At 36.8% G+C, this 20,653-nt stretch overlaps 1 protein-coding gene and 1 long non-coding RNA gene across 18 annotated transcripts in view; one reads left to right on the top strand and one right to left on the bottom strand.

Moving 5' to 3' along the window:
* APBA2 (amyloid beta precursor protein binding family A member 2) overlaps positions 1–20,653 on the top strand; it is a 99,510-nt gene that overhangs the window by 13,867 nt on the left and 64,990 nt on the right. For 4 of the 16 annotated variants that reach the window (XM_080608083.1, XM_080608075.1, XM_080608082.1 and 1 more), the window contains one exon: positions 7,431–7,540. The exons of the other annotated variants lie outside the window; for them this stretch is intronic. The gene's annotated coding sequence lies outside the window, so the exon portion shown is untranslated. Of the gene's footprint in view, positions 1–7,430; positions 7,541–20,653 lie in introns of those variants that run through there. 16 annotated transcript variants of the gene reach the window in all.
* LOC308201184 overlaps positions 1–20,653 on the bottom strand; it is a 63,645-nt gene that overhangs the window by 10,081 nt on the left and 32,911 nt on the right. The window contains exon 2 of one of the 2 annotated variants that reach the window (XR_013956104.1): positions 1–20,653. This exon is cut by the window's left edge and continues 10,081 nt beyond it. This is a non-coding gene — a long non-coding RNA (uncharacterized lncRNA). The other variant, XR_013956105.1, reaches the window with a different exon arrangement.

The raw sequence follows: 20,653 nt of genomic DNA, 5'->3' as shown, positions 1-20,653 counted from the left end.
ACATTCTTTGCATTGGTTATACAATAGCAAAAACAGTTTACGTCTTAGAAAACTCAGTCAGGATTGACGCAATTTCTCTCACTCGATACCACAATAACATTTCAAAACAGGTGCTTCAGTAGAATTGAAAATAAGCTTTCTCTAACTCTTCACCTTACTAATTACTTACTCCTGTTAGAGATAAAAGATCCTGATTCTTCAATGTACAGAGAGTCTACCGCTCTCATGGAAGATTTAAACATTTGTATAAATGGCTGGTATTTTTCTGGAAGGTCTGTCTGCAGGACATAAAAACTAAGCCACAGAGAACCAGAGTTCAAAGAAACTAACATCCTAAATTCAAAACTCCACCTACCCTAATTTGGGATAAAAGATGGTATCACTCACCATTGTGGTTGGTGGGGATGATCTGCATAAAATATTATGCTGAAATTTGCCTTGTAAGCTGTAGGGTGGTGGGCTATTTTCCTTTACAGCTAAATCAAGTTAATTCTAACGAAGGTCCTCGGTGTCCAGCAACCCAATAGCAAACAGCATTTTGCTTACCCTGTTTCTCAGCCTTTGTTTGCTTAGTTAAATTGTTTTGTATTGAGCATAAGGGACAGATATTTTTGTAAATTCAAAGTAAATGCAGTTAGGTTTCACAGATGCAGGTTTAAGGAGATTATTTATGCAATAGGATTTAATATCTGCCAACACGCTGTTCATTTGCTTGATACCACCAGGGACTAGTTCTTTCATTTGCAATTTATAAATCCTCATCTTCAGACATTCAAGTTTTCAAATATCTGAATGTTTGAAGCATCCCGCAGTTATTAGTATCACAAATTCCATCTCAAATGAACTATTAGGGTTTATTCAGCCAAAATGATACATGCTTTATATATGATTGGCCCAGTTTTCTTGTTTGTTTCTATTCAAATGGAACAGATTATGCTAACCCAGTGGCTGTTGAGGAGCGACCTGGGGAGCTGCCCCTTCCCTTTATGCACATTTGAAGAAGAGTGCTGCTTTTTTGTGCCCTCTGCTGATAAATTCGGGGATAAGCCTTCCTGAGGGACATCAGCTGGAGCTCAGAAGCAGATATCTAATGCTTCTTCCTTCCAAAAACCTTGCAACTAGTAATGAAGAAGCCAGACTTGTGCACTGTGTGCCTGATAAGACCCCAGGCCTTGGCAGGCATTGTAAATACAGGTGCAACTGGGTTTTTCGTCAAAGCCTCATGATGCCTAAGTGACTGTAAATGGTTTTCAGTAGCTTATGAGGTCATACACTCTGTACGAAGAAGATATTCGTATTTCTGTAGCAGCTCTGTACAGTACATTGCAATATGCAAGTACTTTATTCTGTATAGTAGTTGAGGTGTAAGCTGTCAAATGATTCCACCCCTTCCCTTCTGGGCAATATTCCTCAGTTGTCTAGGTCTAGCAGTAGTGCTGGTAGCTGCTTTCCCCTGTCCCCAGTCATCGCTGGCTTCTCATCTGCTCAGCTCTGCCGTATCTGACTGTACCACAGACAGAACCGGCAGGTCCGAGGAGAACAGGAGCTCTCTCAGACTTGCCATGCAATAAGCAATAACCTTCTCATAAAGCAGGATGCTTAAAACATTAAAATGCAAGAACAGAAGGTGAAATTAAAATGTGAGTCTTGCTTGAAATGTCTGAGTTAGCTGCATCTTTATGCTGTTTTCAAAGTAGATTGCCTATTCTTTTATAATTAAAGCTTGAAATTATTTTATGTATGCTGCAGTGATTGATTTCAGAATAAGAAAGAATTCTAAGAATTCCTATGAGAGAATGCTTTATAATAATTAGTAATACCCTTTTAGAAATTTGAAAATAACCCCGTTTCTTTCTCAGTGGTTTTCATCCTATTATTCTTGGCAAACATTCTCCTATGCTGTATTTCTAGTGCTGTGAAAGCCATTCTGGACTGTTGATAGGCTCAAAACTCTTAACAGTTTGTAGTCAAATGGCCAGATGCCTTGATCATTCTGTGCTGGAATGCTGTGAGCTACCAAAATACAGACTAGCATTTTGTAAAGAGGCTGCAGTTCCCTATGGTCTAACCAAGAGCTCATGTTGTATTCAGCTTTCTTTGTACTATGAAAAACTGATAAAGGACAGAATTTCCCCTTCCAAGATTTATTATGTTTTCAGTGCTACTAAATCAGAAATATGTATTCTGTTATATTGTAATTTTGCAATATAATGCATCTTAAGCATATTTTGCTACTGCCAAGTGCCACGAGGTTATTAATATTTTATGAAGCTTCCTCCTATATTAAAAAATAATACTTTCTCTGTCTTGTCTGACATTCAAAAGCCAGAAAGATGCAGAGAAACAAGAAAGAAAACTATGGAAGAGGAGGACAGTTGAATATCATTTCTGCACCTGTGCAAAGGTTGTTTTCATGCACTAGAAAGCTGAGAGATGCTGCAAGATGAAGCCTGCAGCATATATGGAATAGAGAAACAGGCAAGGCTGGAGGCAGAACCTCTGTATCCATCTGCTGTCCTCACTTGAGTAGTGGGATGCTTCAGTAGGTACTGCAGAGCAACTAGAAAAAAATAACTTCCCTTCTAGAACTGGCAAATATCCCTATTACACAACACACATACAGTGGCATGCTCAGAGAACATAATTCAACCTTCAAAGTCAAAATGTTTTTCACAAGCCTCCAGATAATACCACCTGTATACAAAAAAAAAAAAAAGCTTATTTTTGTGCATTTAAAAGAGGAATTCATTCTTTCATATGATGTCTAAATTTTAGTTCTTATGTATCTCAGTGCTGCTTCCTAAAATTGCTGATGTGGGTATCTTTGGTTTTAATATAGCTGCAGCTGATCCCAACTAGATTTGGTTTGTTTTGTTTCATAGTTCTACTAAAGCTTTGAATCAGATCTGTTCGTGAGGCATCTTGTACTACATACAGAAGTACCCCTAGGGCATTGTATAAATTAATATTCCATCCATGATTGTAGCTAGTTGTTAATTTATCATTTGGCAGTGAGAAACAAGAGCCTAGATTACTGATTAATTATAATCAAGCTTTATAGAATGCTCACGTGTATGCTGAAGTGGCAGTATTAATGTTCTGGTGACAGCCTTTTGCAATCTGCAATCTATTTTAGTGATGGTAAATCTAGCAGTTTAAGAAAAACGTAAGAAGTGGTAAACAGTGCCAGTAATTTTAGTTTAGCTAATTAAAATTTTATGACTGGCACAGAGGATTTAAATTTGTGGTGTCTTCAAGTTTGGCTTGGGAAATAAGGGAATTCTCAAGAGTTGACTTTTGCTGTAACCTGTCGTATCTTATTATGCTGCTTCCAACTCTCTCTGATTTAAAACAGAACAAACTTCTATTTGTTCTTCATAAAAAAGGAGAGGAAAAATAGCCCAGTAACTGCAACCAACAAGTACATCTGAAATACTACCATGATTTCTATCAGTGACTGTTCTAAGAAACTGCATCCCATGATCATCCTAAGAATAATTAGGACTTGCTACCTGGGAAGAAACTTCAATAAAATACCATAAGGAGATATACATGAATTTTGATAGTCATCTGATATATATTTATCAAATGAAATCCAGACAAACACAATAATATGTCCTCTTAAGCATACATGGCTAAAGTGAACAAACAAATGTCTTCTACTTATGTGGATACATGGAAGAGAGATGCTCTTCTTCATCTGGACTCAGAACAGCTGCGCTCCACGTATAACTCCAGTTATTTGAGTTTTTGAAATCATGCCTGCTCTGCATTACAAGTTTGGGGGCTTCGGATTTTATTTTAAAACAATAATCATTTAAGAAGAAAAGCATTAGACTTTTCAGGCTTTCTAATGAATTCTCGTGTTCAGTCTTCCTAATGAGTTCTTGTGCAGTGTCACAGGACCAGATATAGCCTGATGTGAAACATGTCATCCTTAATTTATCTCTGCAGCCAAGACATACAGTTGTGTTAAGGACAGAACTGACTGGGGTTGGCTGCTAGCTTCAGGATGAGGCAGGGGCAGGGCCAGTAATGAGTTCTAAAAACCTCTGTCTGTCAGATGTTGTGGCTAGAAAACGGCAGAAAAATCTGACAGCTTTTCACCTGGTCCTGTAATCCAGTTTCACTGCCACCATCTTTAGGCAAGATTATTCTTGTAGTCTTCCAGATGTGGGAGAAATGCTATCAAGGACAGTGATAATAAACAGTACAGCACAGCTGGTTTAGGAACACTGACGTGAAATCCTGTCCGGGTGAGCGGTACTTGGAAAAGGGAGAGGCCCCGGGCCTGCTCCTTGGAGGAAGGGCTAAAACGCTGTTGTGGGTGCTGGTTTCAAGTGCAAAGAGTCCTCTCATTCTTTCAGAGAAGCCAGAGGAGGGTTGTGGAATCTCCCACATGGTTTTGCCTCTCCATTTACCCTAAAGAAACGGCTCCTATTGCTTTGAATGGAAACATTTGGTTGTCCTTAGCCTTTGAAAGTGGACATGAGTGACCATAGTTCTATTCCCACTCCTCTAACTTGTTCATTTACTGCATTTTCGTTTAGAAGACACTGCTAATTATGAATTTCCTCAGTGCACAGTTTGATTTCACAGTAAGAGAGGTGTTAGGTGCCTGCAACGTGTGGTGCTGTGACTGTTGGAATATATCCTTTTCATGTGGTTTGCACATCGGTGCTCTATACTGCTGCTTATTGCCTTGTATTTATCATTTAGTGTGTCCTATAATTTTCTCATTAGTCACCCTTGTTTCCTAATTCCACAAAGTGTTCATTTCTTAGTTGATCTGTTTAAAATACGTTTTAGAGATATACAGCTATCTGTTTTGCTCATTCCTGGTATGCTTCATTTCTTATCCATATGCTCCCTTTTTGACTCTCTAGTCAGTTGCTGTAAGCCTGTTTTCCTAACTACCCAAACCTCAGCGCTCCTCGCAGTTGCAAAAAATAGCAGTCATGCTAAAAAGGGCCTTTACTGAGGTATTCAGCTAATTCCTCTGCATCACGTCGGGATTTCAGTGATAAACAAATTTCAGGAAAGGGCTTAAATTCACTTGAGCTTAAAGGTGAAAAAGTACAGGAAAAAATCTGTTAGATCTGTCTCGTCCTGAACAAACAAGATATGCTGCAGTTTTGCAATAGTATAGTTGTACTAGTTCATGCTGGCCAAGAACTGGAAAGAGCATTCTCATTTGTTGTGCAGTATAATCAAGTGCGATGCAGATTTGCAGACCTGCACAACAGCGATAAGACATCAACACTTATTTTTATGCTGCATCAAGCGTAAACAGGAGCAGGTTGGGGTATAATGTAGTGGATTTTTGCCAGTGTTTCATTTATTGTCTGTAGCCAGTGACATGTAGGCATTTTCTATGCAGAGCAGCAGCTTTTTTTTTTTTTTTTGAAATAGTTGCTATAATTGTGGTTTTGAATGCAAAGATAATCTTTCTAGATTAGAAAACACTGGGTATAAGACTTTAGGCCATAGGTAGGTAGCTAATCCTCAACCCCTTGAGCAATTTTAGAGCCTTCAGTTTTACCGGTTGTACTGTAAAGGTGACACTATTCATACAGTTAGGGATTTGCAGGATTGGCCTTTTTCGTTGCTGAAGCACTAACATTTATTTTTAATAAGATGCTCTAGTCCTTCCATGCAGACCTGTGAAATGGTTGCTGCTTCACGGATTACGGTGATGTTTTGGGGCTGCAGTTAGAGCAGAAAAGGGAAATAATAAGTAAGAATAGATAGCTCATGTCATTATGGTTTGGCGTCAAACCGATCAAAACTGAATTATCTTTGCCTAGCTGCATAAAATCTGCAATGACTACAGTGATTTGGAGTAGAGGCAAATAGGAACATTTTTAAGTGGATTTTGAGACATTTCATAATAATTGTAATAGGCTACAAAGCAACTGATGATATCATAGAATATCCTGAGTTGGAAGGGACCCATAAGAATCATCAAGTCTAACTCCTATATTTATAGCTACTTAGAACTGATAGAAGAGAATTACCTATATTTGATTTTTTATAGTTTAATATATTTTCCTTCACATAAGGTATGTAGGCATGTATTTACTTACTCTCGCATGACATATAGTAGTTTTTTTTTCTTAATTCAGTTCATTTCTAAGGTCCTTCTGTGTTACTTCACATCTGTCCTTTTCAACTAAAATTCAAATCCATGCCTCTAGCACTATTTATGAAATAATTGATTTCTGGAAAGTAATAAGCAGGCTAATTATTTTAAAATTTCATTTAAGTTCAATTATGTATTGACTTTAAGTATCCTTATGTATATAATTGTGTCTGTGTACGTTTTTCAGGAAACCTAGTTGTTATAAAACCAATGGTAATGGGTAGATTGTACAAATTGCCCTAGGAAAAATAGAACTGGAGGTCTCTGGTACAGACCAGACTCTTTGTACTACACTACAGGGAAGTGGAGTCCATGATAGCATAAGAAAGATACTATGGCATTTAGAAAAGTGGCAATAAAGCAGGCTGTAAACTGTAGTAAGTGTCACTAGCTAGCTAAATGTGATTCCTAAAGAATTTGAAATATACTTAAAGTTCCAATTATGTTGGTATGAAATTAAAGTTTTGTGATTATAAGATTAGACATGTTCAAGTGAGACTAGATTACTGCAAAGTATGTACTCTTAAGTGTTTTTATGCTGGTGGTATTTTTATGAATCTTCTTTAAGAGAATATAGCTGTCACTATAAAAGCAGGACATTCTTGACAGTTTCCAGGCATTTTCTAAATGACGAGTGTATTGGGAAATAGCAGTTTAATGAGGAAGTACACTTTTCTACTAGATGTGTTCTCCTGTAGTGTAACTTAAATATCCAACTGTAGAAATCAGAGAGCTTAATAGATCAATCAGGATTTGTTTACAGTTAAAATTTACATTACTTTAGTATTTAGAGTGGATGTAAGCCAAATTGCACAGTGCTTTTCCTAACAACAAGAATGTAGGTTATCATCACCAGCATGTATTCTGGTAGATGCAGTCAGTGTCAGTATTCTAAGTTAACTTTTGTTTCCTTTGTTCATACATGCCCCTTGCTTGGCGATACATGTTTTATGACAGAGTCCCTGCTGAAATGTATCTTAAAAAATTTCAGTGAAATTAAGAAAAACCTACAATTGGGAACTTCACGAATGAGCCATATACTCAGTATAAATTCAAATGAAGTCTAGTAATTTCACTAATAACTTGGAGAAAGTTAGGTCTAATCACCCAGGGCCAGCGGTGGAATAAGGATAAACTGTTCTTAGGAATTGTCATGTATCTGCAGGTTTTTTTAATTTTTTTTTTGTAGGGGGTCTTACTTGACTTTTCAGAATTTAATGTTTTCTTTGCTGAAGTCCTAAACCCTTAGATGCTGTACAGTCTATTGATTTTGTTCTCCATGCTGCAGCTAACAAAATGGATGAAAGCATATGGTGATGAAAATACTAGGGGTTCTTCATCTTCACGACACTGTACAGATACTGGATAATTAATCACCCCAGCACTGCTGCAGAATGGGTAAATACCATCCTCATTTTCACCTATTATTTGAAATGTTTTGTTCCCTTTTTTTTTGAAGAAAAAAAAAAAAAGTAATTTTGCAGAACCAAAATTTTGATGTTCTGTTTTATTTAGCACCTGGGACCTCAGAGTGCAGTACTTAAATGAAATCATCATATATTAGCATATAAATAAAGCCAGCCTGGTATTCTGAATTTCTGCAGACACTTTTTTCAGAAATGAAAAAAACAAGTTCTTCCTGCTGGCACAAGCATGAAGAAGTCTGTTCATGTACCAAGTATAAGTAACAGAACGAAGTCTGTCTCGTTTTACATACAGGAACTGAACACAGCTTTAAGGTGATAATTAGAGGTCTTGATCTTTTCCTTTAAGAAAAAAACTTTAGAATTTAAGGTGGTATAAAATGTATCTTGTACGTCAAGTAAAAGTTAATAAACTGTCACTGTCTCACTTCTCTTTTTACATAAACTGAATGAAAAAATAATTTGGATTTTAGTTTATACATAGATGGACAGGTAATATACTGACATGTAGGTGTAGTGGTTCATAAAGAAGTGCTAAGGGAGGCTTCAGCTGGTGCCAAAGATACAGAGCATTGTAAGGGAGAGTAATTTATGTGCAATCTATAATCTGTTTTGGAATTTGATGGAAACATATTTAAAATTCTGTAAATGGACAGAGAGATAAAGGCTGTCTTCACATTACATTTTGTGCATTTTTTTCCCCCAAAAATATGAGTAGAACGTGCTTATTATGTTAAGAAGAGTACATGTTTGTGTTTATCATGGACATTATTAAATACTTGATGCTTACTTAAGATACTTAGCACCTTACATGATCAATGTAATTTCTGTAGCACCAGGAATAACACCTTCAGGAGAAATGTTAGTTAGTTCTCTTGATAATTCTTGGGAGTAAAGTCTGCATACTGCCCCAAAACAGGCAAGATCCTCATGAAAACATGTAAATATTTTACAATGAATTGAAATAGAAAAACAGATACGTTTATTTATTTGGGAAGGGCCTGGAAATATTCATGGAATTGCCTCGGGACTTGTGTAATTCAGAAGATGTTAAAAGTATATATTTTTGTCCTGATCTATGTTTCACTCAGATGGAGTAGCTGATCAGAGGTAGAATGTCTGTCTGTTCTTTCCATTGCATAACCCAGAGACAATTTGTCTCCTTGTACCCTTCTGCTCCCCAAATTACTTGTAATAATAGACTCAATTTATTACTTATATTCAACTTGAGTTATTTATTTGTTGTATGAGTTCTAGGTTATTCAGAACAGCTGTAGAAAGCTCTGAAGAAAGATTATTGTTTGAAAAAAATCTTACAAACTCATTCTTACTGTTTATTCACTAGGCATAGTTGTTTTGAGCCTTTTTGGAGAATTATGTCCTTTGTGCAATATCTTTGCATAGTAGCCTCTGTTTGCCCTCTAAAGCAGAAGCATTAGTCCTCTGTTTTGATGATTCCTTTCTAATTTTGTGCCTCAACATGAGAATGAACAGATCTGCTCTGCCATGACAGTAGGGTACAGCACCAATCTTTCCTATTCCAGAAAGTTAAAGTTATCCCCTCCTTGACCTTTTAAAAAAACATAATTGCTAGAGCTTTGTTTAACTGAAATCCATGGGGTTCATCAGGTCAGATTTGCTAGGAAACCTAGCAGCATTTCTGTAAATGCTAAGTTGGGATGCTATTTATTCATTCAGAGTGCATACGTGGTTCTGTGGGTTAGACGTAGAAAATTGCTGCAGTATGGTGCAGTGGTACATCAGCTCGCTGCCACCTTTTGGCACTGATCCCAAAGGTTGAATCTTATCACAGCCAAGTTTTACAGTACTTGTAAGCCCTACTGTGTAAAGGAGTGGAGAAAATTAACTGATCTCTAATGGTAGATCTCAAGGACATTATAATAAGACAATGTAGTAATATAATAACACACAATGCAGTATAAATGGCAGATTGTATAATTGTATTTTACAAGAAACATCCCAGTAAGTGGAGAGGATGTGTTTGGAATGCTGTAGAACCAAGTTATTACAGCAAGATCAATTAAATGGGATTGACCTCAGAGGCCTATTTAAATGGCTTTGGTAGGAAGCATTAATATCTTGGGTACAGTTTCTAGGAAATGTACCATCTTAGCTGTAACTTTGTTTCCCAGACTTTTAATATGTGAATAGAAACTTAGTGACTTTGTTATGTAAGATTACATAGCTTTCAATTAGAGTACTAACTTCAAAGGCATTTTAGTTTTGGAAACCACTAGAAATTGAGTCTAAAAACAAACCCCTTCCTCTAAAATTTCACAAGACTTATTGTTTCTGCTTAAAATGTCATACTTGCATGACTGCAGCAACTGTTTTAGAAGACCAATGGTGCAAAAGTTGCAGATGGAAAAGCCAGGCATACTGAAATACAGAGGAGAACTTTCCTTTTGATGATTACTTCCTGTTGCGATAATTTTAGGTAGTTTCATTATAGAAAGTTAAGAATTAATTTCTCAAGTTATCTTTAACGGTAATGTATGATAAAAGACAGAAGTAGCAATTTTTTTAACATTCATGTAGATGTCCTATTAACATCTCTGTAGTCTAGCTTCATTAGTTTTTTGTGAACTATCTATTTGCAAGCCTAGTGAGGGGATAAAAGCCTACAGAGCTGAACAGTTCAAGAGCTGCAAAACTGCTGGAGAAGTTTTCTTGTCCTTGGTAAGAATTTCCATCTCATCTTCATCTAAAAGCGCCAAAGTATTCCTGCACCTCTATCCCTCCAGTACCTCTGTAGCACAGGAGGCACAGAAGTAGCTTGGCAAACTGGGTTTCTGAGAACCCTATGCAACGATGCTATTAAACAATTCATCTGGTATTATGTACTTGAATATTCAAAAAGCATTTGGAATATTAAATACATCACTTACTGTAGGTGAAATTTCTTCATAATCTTATCCAGCTTCTGCAGAAGCATCATCTATGTTCTCCTGAACTGCACTGCTTCAAGTATTCTTTTACAGAGATAATCTTCGAGAGTCTGGTCTACATCCTGTGAGAAAAAAAAAAAAAGAGGAAAGAAAAAAACATAGAACGTAATTCTTAATACAGAATACTCAACTGCTATCCAAAAAAAGGGAAGTATACATGGAAAACTTAGGTTAAAAGTAGCATTTCAGATAAATATACCTAATTTAATCTGCCAAACCACTTAACATCAGTTTATATTTTGTTTCACAATTATATTCTTGTTAGAGTGATGAGGATATTTAGCAGTATACAATGTATACTTTCTATGCCTCATACATATATGTATTACTTTACCTAATCTTAATCCATTTAATTATGTATATACTGGAATGAGCACATGGATTTAACTGAGAAAGATATGAGATCATGCATAGCTTTACCATTAAGATTTTGAATTGAATGAATTGGTAAGATAGAAGTTCAGCTGTCATTAACCTAGTGGGTAAAAAACCTTTTTATAGGTCATTTTGATCCTTATTCAAACTCTAACTAACACATCAAGGTGACCTCTTCTCTCATCTGAGAACGGATTCCGTACTGAGAAATGCAATGTATTAAGTAGAGGTCACAGTAACTTAAAATGACTGCGTGCCTGTTCATTTAACAAAGTGATTTTTTAAAAATTTCTTTTAATACTTGTGTGGATAGGAAAATACTAACACATACTTTGTGGAAGAAATTAGATGATACCGCAACAGCACATTGTACATGTTGAAAATGTATATAAAAACTTAAGGATGTAGAAATGTCCCCCCCAGCCCTCTGTTCCTCTCTCATCTTTGAGACCAAACCGCACTCCTCATATGGCACTGCTGTAGAGCTGCTTTCTGTTTTAAGACTTCTCATTGTGGTAGTCAAAGATCAGAACCATTGCTCTGTTCTCAACTACCTTCGACATTGCCAGCATGTTTTTCTTCTTGAAATTTTTCCTTCTCCTGTCACTCTTTCATGGCTCTATCCATTTCTGTTCCCTAAATGTTTTTTTTTCCAAGCTGTTCTCCTAAGGAATCTTAGTTTTCCTGTAGAAGTCCATACAGCTCTGTCCATTCTTCTTTATTTTTCTCCATGCCTTTAGCATCAGTAAATCTCAAACACAAATTCAGTTGCACCCTCTAGACAGAGAATTAATACTTCTATTCCAGGCTTACTGTCTTCTAATTTTTAGCTGTTCTCTTAATATTCCTTAAAACACAAATATCCTTTTAACGCATCTCTAAAACAGTCTTTCTATTTTTCCTCATACTCCTGTTGCTTCCTTCCTTAATCATTGTAGACAATGCTTTTTTACTTATCATTCAAGCCTGCAGACAGCATCTCTCTTTTTATGTGCCTTCTTAAATGTAGCATATGCTTTCAGTATCACATCCATGTACATAAACTTCTTTTACAAATTCTAATTAAGTCATGTCTGATTTCCATAACATTTCCTCTGACCTTGGTGAATGAAATTTTTTTTCGTGTGTATAATCAGTACTACCACTACAAAGATCATTTTCTTACACTTCCTGATGTGACTACATTGCCTTCTCTCGTCAGCACTGCTTCCTTTTGCATTATAATACTACTACTACTAATGATTAAAAATGTCTGGCTGTTCAAGTGAAAACTTTTAAAGTCCTTATTTCCGGTTCATCAGCCAACTGAAGAGATGGGACTTTATTAACACACTTATTTTTTAATAAGCATTTTGTGCCTGTTCCAATGCTGGCTTTTGCATCTAGGAGATGGTGCTATGGAACACTTGGAAAGACATATCTATATCCTGCAAATTAATTATTAAAACTTTATTTTGCTGTACTATCCACCTACCAAAAAAAACCACCAAAAAAAAACCAAAAAGCAAGCAACTGAAGTGCTAGTGCTTACTGAGATTGACCTGGTATTACTGTCTTTGTATTCTCTTTTGCGGGATTTACTTTGTAGCTGAATCATGCATTTCTTAGAATATGGAAAATCTTACTGTTCTGTGTTTGACCAACCACTGCAAATATTATGTCTAAGTACTTTGGAGTATGAATAGTAAAACATAATAGACTCAATTAGTTTCCTCTGACTCAGTGAACTGCCAGCACAAGGAAGAAGAATATGTAGTTCTCCTACCCTTCACAGGAGGAAGGAGAGAAATAAATATGAGATAGCTCTTTACTAAATCTACTTCAGCTCATTCTTCTCAAGTATTATACTAATAATTTCCTTTGTCCAGTAGGATAAAATGTAGTTTAAACTTAAGTTTTATCTTCTCCAATAAGAATTAGTTTAAAATGTTTATGGAGTGTAGGGCATGATCACAGTTTCTCTAGAAGAAGGCACAAATGAATTCTTTTTAGATAACACAATGGATAAGATATAAAATATATATATAAAATGTAAAGTTGGATTCTGTTGTGAATTTTCAGCATCTGTATGCATGTTATGTCCATTGCCGTAACCTATTTAAAATGACTTTGAAGGTCCGACTATATGGTCTCTGGAGAGATGAAGGAGAACTTCAGTCCTCAGAAGTTAGTCAAGTCTTTTATTAGAAATGGGGAAAAGAAATAAGTTGAGAACAGAGAGTGCCTGTGTTTCTGGAGAAGTTGTTCTGGAGAAGAGGTGAGGTGATCTGAAATTTAAAACTCCCAAATGATGCTGGTAAAATTCTTCCTTCTCATTTCTTTCCCCATTAAGAGTTCAAATTTCCCCCCACATATTACTCCAAAAGTATTCATGACATCTACCTTGTTTATAGGCCTAGGTGATTTCCCGCCCTTGTTCTGAAAGGTATATTTCTGCTTCCACGTCATTTCAGTCTATGGAGTATTCACCAGTGGTACAGCTATGTCAGAAGTGAGCAATTTAGCATCAGAGAACTTTATACTGCTTGTTCTTGAACAGATGGTACCCTTACTCATTTTGTAAGCATAAATTACTACTAAGCTTAGAATAATTTATTCACTCCTTAGAAGCGTAGCCAGTAGCTTACTAGCTAGCTGCATGAGTTTTTACATCCATCAGCTCAATCAGTGATCCAAAAGCAAAACCCTGCTTTTGGCACATCATGTTCCTTTTGTGACACTCCAGGGAGGACTTTAGGCCCCTGAATCAATAGATGAATCGGGATTTCTTTCACCTCTGAAATAATGCTATGGAGGATCATCTTACTAGAAAACCTCCAGGCATGATTCAATACACATTACCAACATAGCTTAAAACAAAGATATGCTCGTGGAAAAAAGCAATGCAATAGAAATTGCTTAAGGACACTTCCTATACGTATTGTAAAGAATGTGCTGCTGGTTTATAGTTTTTTGGAATGTTAGAGTTCCTGTGAAGCTGAGGAGACATTTGAAGGAAATTACTGTGTGCTTTAATTTTTCCTGTTCTTGAGTAGATTTTGGGCTCAGCTGTTTGGATGAGTTTCAGCCAAGATCTGAAAACACAGCTGAAGAATGAGAAAACACTGTTGAAGAATGACCATAAAATAATACTAAAATTTTTAAAATCTTGCAGGTACAGGATTTGATAAGTGTATAGAAATAGTGGTGCCCTAAGGCAAATGCTTAGACAACAGACCCCTTAGAATCAAAGGCTACTAATTCTACAAACCCTGTTTAAAAAACAAACAAAACAACAAAACAAAACAAAAAAACCAGCAAACTGCATGTTGATTTCCTCATGCACCCTCTCTCCCTTGTGTACACTGGCTCATCCTAATGTGCACATTTTCTTCTCTGCTATGATTTTGCTGTCATTGCTTTGATTCCTTAGGTCTGTTTGTTAAAGTATGCTTGTCAAGTAGAGGAGAATTGCGTCCAACTGGGTCACTCCCTGCACTGTATGTAGGGTTCTCACTTGTAGCATGTAGGCTGATGGTAAGTCTGGACTGGTTGTGTCTTACTAGTAAGAAACTCCTGCAGCAGATGTAGTCTGAATTCTCTGTGAACTGCTGTGAAATGGACTCATGTTCTTTTTACTGTTGTGGTTTAAAGGAGAGAACAAGTTTTTTTGTTTTTAAATGACCATCTATGAAGCCTTACTTTCATTAAAATGGAGAGATGCCAGGTTTTTGGATACGTGTTTATCACACGAGGGCCAAAAGCAGATTGAGTCACATTATACTAGGAACTGTAAAACAATAACTGGTATAGCTGTTAATACAGAAAGATGTTTTCTTTATTTATTTTAACTCATGGATGCTTCCGATTTTGGGTGGGTTTCTCACCTTGGAGTAGGCAAGCGATACTAAGCAGATAGCATGTAATCTAAAATTTTTACAAATTAAGAATCACTTAATTTGATGGAATTCTTTCAATTCAGGAGAAAGATTCTGACATTCCTTTTTGACCATCAGGCATTTTATCTGTTCACATTGAACTTTATTTACATTCTTTCAGACGCAAGAAAGATCACATCAGACTATGTTAATTATTAATAACAGTGTAAAAAGATGTTTGTGTGGCTGTTTTCCCAGGATAATAGGTGGGTGTCAGTATATTTTGAGGTGTTTTGGACTTACGTTTCAGCTCAATATGTTCCATTGAAATAAATTAGGAATATATATTGGGTATATAATATGGGTATATACAAATCTATTTAAGAAAATACAATAAAGCAGGGTCAGACAGGGAGCTAGAGACCAAGATTTCCAACAGCTTCTGAAAGGAGATCCTCTATGACTCAATTTTTCCACATGCAAATTGTGAACATTTTCCTCCTTAACATATTCCGATGATTAACCAACTAACGTAACTCAACATGATGATCAATATGAGTTGTTTTCCTCACAGAGGAGACACTTCTCAGAGAGAGTCCTGAATAAGCGGTATGATCAGAACTGGCTTAGAATGGAGAAAGCAGCCATTGGGATGCCTTTAGTTTCCACTCCTGCAGATTAGCCTGAAGCTTTCTAAAGCATCCCGTCAAGTAGAAGCTCTTTACAAGTATGTATTGCAGAATTTGGCAGTTCAAAAAACAAAGTTTCCCTTATTATATCTAGAAATAGGAATTTCTGTAGCAATTGATCATTTCAGGTCTATGAGCCTGAAAGATGACTAATTTGTTCCCAACTCCGTCTGCCTAATGAAGTTTTCTCTCGTAGGAAACTTTAAATAATGTTTCCTCTCTATGTAGACATGAAGCAGCAGTCTCTAAGGTTGCTTTACACAGCCAGAACAATGGCTACTCTTGTGATCCTAATGCTCTGAGTCAAAGGAGACCTTCACGTTTTGTTTTGTGGAAAGAAAACAATTTCTTAAAGTAGGGGAGATCAGATGGTAACCTGCTGGGAATGAAAACATGCGACAGTAAGCAGTAGACAGGGAATTCTATACAACTGTGCTGATTAGTTGTAACAATAACCTAAGTAATAGGTGCTGGAAAAGCTAACAGTACAGAATAGTAATATTGCTGTCCTTGAACTGTCTAGGATAAAATGCTTTACCAGATTCCTAATTTGTTCTAGGTCAATCCAAGTCGTGTTTACTGTGCTTTTGTAACATTTTTCTTATATAGTCTGTAACTTTTTGCCCATTAATCTCCCCATCATAAGGTCTAAGAAACTCTGGCCTGTAAGTGAATTGACATATGGGCTACACACACTGGACAGACACTACAGGTCTGCACAGAATGCCCTATGTTTACAGGGCTGTGGTCTGATGGCAGAGCATGAACCTGGTGCTACTGTTGTACCCCTAACATCTGATTCAGAGATAAGAGCACAGAGCATTCTAGCTGCTCTCTAAGAGTCAGTATAATTTCTGTACTGTGGCATTTTTATAGTTTTCTATCACTTTAACTATGCCTGCAGGACTGGTGCAGCAGTGCTGTATACCAGAACAACCACTGCTTCTGTGTGTTTGGAGTTACCACTTTAACAGCTTGTGCCCGCCAGCCCCAAATACAGCGCTGACATCCCAGAGTGAGATTAGTCAAAAATCTGGCATGGATGTTTATTTTTAGTCTTGGAAATGTACGGTGTGTCATGGTTTTACTCCACTGAACAGCTAGTGGGCAGGTGTTCTAAAGATACTACAGTATATAAATGATAATTTAGGACAACTTAGAGTGATCTTACCTCTGGGCTTTGCAAGTGTAAGCCTAAGGATGAATACTTTGGCATAGTATTGGATCACCTGACACACCGTAAAATTCATCTCCTAGGCCTCCTGTCATTAGTTTCAACAGCGCGTTCCTTAATGGTGACATTCTTGTCTATGCTGCATTGGGTGGGTTTTCTCATCAGTATCTGTCACTATCCTTTGTCTAGCTGCTGATCCTTTCACAGCATTTTCCTTTTGCTCTGCTCCCTTTCCCATTTTCCTTTTATTCTCATTTGTCAAGTGCCACATTCTGAGGACATCCCCTGCCACCTATCTGCACATAACTGCAAGTCCTCTTAAAGAAGTCTTTTAAGTTTAGAAGCTGTCTTATAAGCCTTCAAATGTTGCCATTCATTCTTCACTGATGTCTTTGAAATAGACAAGTTAATGCAATAGAAAATAAGGATGATAACATTTCTAAAATACATTAATATTCCACTTCTCAGATATTGTAGGATTCTTAGAGGCCTGCAGTTCATGCGTTCCTAGAATCATGCAGTTCAGGAAGTGTCAGATTTCCTGAACCAGGTTTCCCTTCACCAAGCAAATCAATAGTAGATTAAGGTGTAGTGTACTTTATCATTTCTTGAGACATAGAAGAAAAAGATTTACTTGCTTCTAAATAACTTTATTTTTCATTTATCATTTTTACCTACTTCAGAATTTCAGCTTTTTAATGAAGATTATGTTTCACCTTCATGTATTTATTAAAATACACATACTTTTACTGAAATTACCAGATGTGGAAAACCATATTGAACATCACTATAGCTATTTTGAAGGATTCAGATCCTGTTTGGATAGATGTCTGAGTTCATTCACTTGTGTCTCTCCTAAAGCATCTCTTGTTGCTTTCATCTAAAACATAGTTACTATATAACAGAAGTAGTTAGGGACACTCATCTGTTAATAAGTTGATGGGGAAGAGGAAGTATATTTGGTTTAATAGATGCTGCTTTATGAAACCTGCTGAGGTGAAAATATACGTGTACTAATTGGCTTGCTTTGTGAGGTCATGTTTTTCCCTAGTTAAGGGAAGTAATAGTTTCCCAGCTGCAGTGACTTCCCAGGGATACCAAACTGATGTGAATTATACCATCTTCGCAGTGAAGTTTTTTAATAATGGCCAGAAATGTTTGCATAGTGTAATAATGCAGCCTAAAACCAAAGCAAAAGCAACAGGAGTGCTGTGGTCTCTAGCTATGAAATTCTTCCTGTATTCAGTTTAAGATTACAATTCAGATTTATTTGTGCAGAACCTTCCACAGAAGGAGTAATTTGGATAAGTACCTTCATCTGTGCATGATCCTAGATGGGTACTCAGGACCTGAAGGCATTTTAAACTCTAGGGTAAGATATAGCAGAAACACAATTCTGGCTTCCCGTGGATCAACTTCCTCTTTAAAGAGAGTTAAATGTGCAGTACTTCTGCCTTGACTTCTCTGCTACAGTTTTCCAGCAAGTTGTATAAAAAAATAATGGGCCTATCAAAGAGATAGTAAATTTTATCAAGATCCAGCTTCCTGCACAATTCCATGTGATTTGTGTAAAGTTGCTTGCCCTTTTTGTGAAAACTGAAGCTCTACCTCTGTATATATAAAGGATATTAATGGCTACGGGCTAAGAGTTGCTCAAGAGTGTTAAGGAAGTCAGGGATAGAGACAAACTGAGCCTCTTTCTCTTTGGCATCTAAGACAGAACTCTTAATTGCTAAACTATTTTAACTCTGAAATAACTCCAGAAGATGTACAGACTCTTAGTTTGTGGCTGTGCAGAGCAAATGGACTACATCCCCTCTTCTTGACCTCTTACAGATACCATGCCCTCGTTTTCCTATCTGGGTTTCCCAGAATTGGCAGTAGGTTAAATTTGAGTTTGCCACCTCCTAGCAAAAGTTGTGCCTATTTACCCATTGTCCCCCTACTGAAGAAGTGACTTTATATGGAAATTGTAATTAGCCTTAACTAAGAGATGTAAAAAAAAAATTGAAATATTTTAGTTTTTCTTAGTTATTTTTTTTCCAGATAACAGAGAAACCTCTTAAGAGTTCATTCTTCTGTGATGGCACTACTTCTTGTATGACACAAACTATGTATAGTGCAGAAAAGTGTTGTAGCTCATAGCAACCGAACAGCTGCTTTTGAGGACTTGATTCCAACCTCAGTTATTAATTCCTACACTTCTGTTGGCGCAGTGTCTGTGGAAATGTAACACTTGATTTTTTTTCTTTTCTGTTCTTTTTATTCAGGAGTGTTTATTTTGTTCCTTTTGAACGTATATCTGACTATACTATGTCATTTTTGAATTTGTAATAATTTAATGTAGGAAGCTATAGTCTATATTTCAGTATATCTTCTATTTAGTGTAGAATGTTAATGTGACGTGTATAGAATTATTTTCCCTAGTTGATTCTCCTGGGAAAGATTATTTTAGGTTGTAGTTGCCACTGATGGCTATTAATACAGGCAGTGAGCTAATCTGCATTTCACACAGCGGAACCCTTTATCAGACACAGCACAGGCATGCAAAGAGATAAGAGTAGCAGCAGGTCTCCAGGCAATGGAAAAAGGGTACAGATGGCAAAGACTGAAGGAAGATTTTCAGAGACACAAATGACAGTTGACACCTGACTTCATTCATGAATTTGAAGTGTACCAAATCTCTAAATCTCAAAAATGATTCCTGTTTATATTACACATTTAAAGGAAAACTGCAGATATTTAGATATTTTTCAGTAATATGACAGGGTTGGGGCCAGGCCAAAGAACAGTGTTAATGACTGTCCTCCAGTGAAGCTATGCTGATTTGTGACTTTCACATTCTTGCTCTATTTTAAAAAGTGCATCCTAATCTGTGACTGTCCTTATTTCTTCACTAAAGTGTTCTCCCGGAAATGAATAATAGGTCAAACATAGAGGCAACATCTCTCCTCTCACTACCTCTTCTTCCCCCATTTAGTACAGGTGCAGTAGAAAGGGATGCACTGCAGCTTCACCATCTGCGGATCCCACTGCTCAGGGGAGTGCTGAGCTCAGCAATTAAGCTGCCTTCCCAGTTGCCTTGAACCAGGCTACAGACTGGCTCAGGTTTCAAAGTGATTTTCAGTCCCTACTGATTTCTTTGCAGAATAATTTATCTCATATCCTAAAAATGCTCTGAGTATGTTGTCTCTGAATATAGACTAAGCCACTTGCCACCGCATATTCTAAAATTATTTTGATTTTGTCAGAATGTAAAATACTACAATACTCTAAACAATACATAAAATACTATATTTATTTTAATGTTTTTAACAAATAAATGTTTTTTTCATGTTATTTCATGTCTTACAAATACTTGCCAAGACATTTGATTGAAGTCAGACTAAATTTTTCTCCAATACAGCATGTTTAAAGAAAAGTACATGATGAAACAGGAGATTCTCTTTTGGTTTTTAGATTTTAGATGTTTTTCTTTAATGCTCTGGAATTAAGAGTTTTAATACAGTTTTTATGGGTACATCTGAAGTACATCTGAAGTCTCTGATGTTACTGGGCAGCATGAATTAAGTTTATCACATTATCGGCAATAGGATGGAGTTACAGCTATTAGTCCAGTCTAGGGAGTACTTCTGATAGGAGAAGTCCATCGTGGAGGGGAGAAGAGCCAAGGCCTAGGCTCCAAGAAGCTTTGAATGCAGCCCCAACTCCCTGTCTCGGTAAACGGTCTGTCACAAACGCCTGAGCATCACGTCTTTCTACACTGTATTCTTCCACTGGAACTTCAGTGAAGGAGGTGGAACACTTCTGCCATCAGTTCCCATAACCAGAGTTTGAATTATAATCCAATTGATGCACACCACCCGAATAGTGGTGTGCTATTTCATTTTCTCTGCTTGGGCTCTATCACCATGTTTGCCTGTCGATTTCAAATCGCAGCAATTGCATGTCCGCATAAACCAAGCCATGAAGTTTCCTTGCACACAACCATCAGCGCTACGTACTCTGCTGGCAGTTGTTATC

The sequence above is a fragment of the Anser brachyrhynchus genome, assembly GCF_964034855.1.
Source record: "Anser brachyrhynchus genome assembly, chromosome: 11".
NCBI classification, from domain to species: Eukaryota; Metazoa; Chordata; class Aves; order Anseriformes; family Anatidae; genus Anser; species Anser brachyrhynchus.
Note: the sequence above shows the minus strand (reverse complement) of the source record. Positions and strands in the feature narration are given on the sequence as shown.